Source organism: Physeter macrocephalus, chromosome 20 (assembly GCF_002837175.3).
Source record: "Physeter macrocephalus isolate SW-GA chromosome 20, ASM283717v5, whole genome shotgun sequence".
In the NCBI taxonomy this organism is placed as follows: Eukaryota; Metazoa; Chordata; class Mammalia; order Artiodactyla; family Physeteridae; genus Physeter; species Physeter macrocephalus.
The window spans coordinates 15,035,010-15,036,305 of record NC_041233.1 but is presented as its reverse complement, the minus strand read 5'-3'; positions in this window follow the sequence as shown (position 1 = coordinate 15,036,305).

Genomic DNA, 1,296 nt, shown 5'->3' with positions numbered 1-1,296 from the left:
CTGTGAAAAATGCCATTGGTAGTTTGATAGGGATTGCACTGAATCTGTAGATTGCTTTGGGTAGTATAGTCATATTCACAATGTTGATTCTTCCAATCCAAGAACATGGTATATCTTTCCATCTGTTTGTATCATCTCTAATTTCTTTCATCAGTGTCTTACAGTTTTCTGCATACAGGTCTTTTGTCTCCGTAGGTAGGTTTATTCCTAGGTATTTGATTTTTTTTGTTTCAATGGTAAATGAGAGTGCTTCCTTAATTTCTCTTTTAGATTTTTCATCATTAGTGTATAGGAATGCGAGATTTCTGTGCATTAATTTTGTATCCTGCTACTTTACCAAATTCATTGATTAGCTCTAGTAGTTTTCTGGTAGCATCTTTAGGATTCTGTACGTATAGTATCATGTCATCTGCAAACAGAGACAGCTTTACTTCTTCTTTTCTGATTTGGATTCCTTTTAATTTTTATTCTTCTCTGATGACTGTCGCTATAACTTCCAAAACTATGTTGAATAATAGAGTGGGCAACCTTGTCTTGTTCCTGATCTTAGAGGAAATGGTTTCAATTTTTCACCATTGAGAATGAAGTGGGCTGTGGGTTTGTCATATATGGCCTTTATTATGCTGAGGTAAGTTCCCTCTGTGCTTACTTTCTGGAGGGTTTTTATCATAAATGGGTGTTGAACTTTGTCAAAAGCTTTTTCTGCATCTATTGAGATGATCGTATGTTTTTTCTCCTTCAGTTTGTTAATATGTTGTATCACAGTGATTGATTTGCATATATTGAAGAATCCTTGCATTCCTGGCATAAACCCCACTTGATCCTGGTGTATGATCCTTTTAATGTGCTGTTGGGAAGAATGGGTGTTAGCTCTACTCTAAATGTTTGATAGAATTCGCCTGTGAAGCCATCTGGTCCTGGGCTTTTGTTTGTTGGAAGATTTTGAATCACAGTTTTAATTTCAGTGCTTGTGATTGGTCTGTTTATATTTTCTATTTCGTCCTGGTTCAGTTGCGGAAGGTTGTGCTTTTCTAAGAATTTGTCCATTTCTTCCAGGTTGTCCATTTTATTGGCATATAGTTGTCTGTAGTAATCTCTCATGATCTGGCTAATGGTTTATCAATTTTGTTTATCTTCTCAAAGAAACAGCTTTTAGTTTTATTGATCTTTGCTATTGTTTTTTTCATTTCTTTTTCATTTATTTCTGATCTGATCTTTATGATTTCTTTCCTTCAGCTAACTTTGGGGTTTTTTTGTTCTTCTTTCTCTAGTTGCTTTAGGTGTAAGATTAGGTTG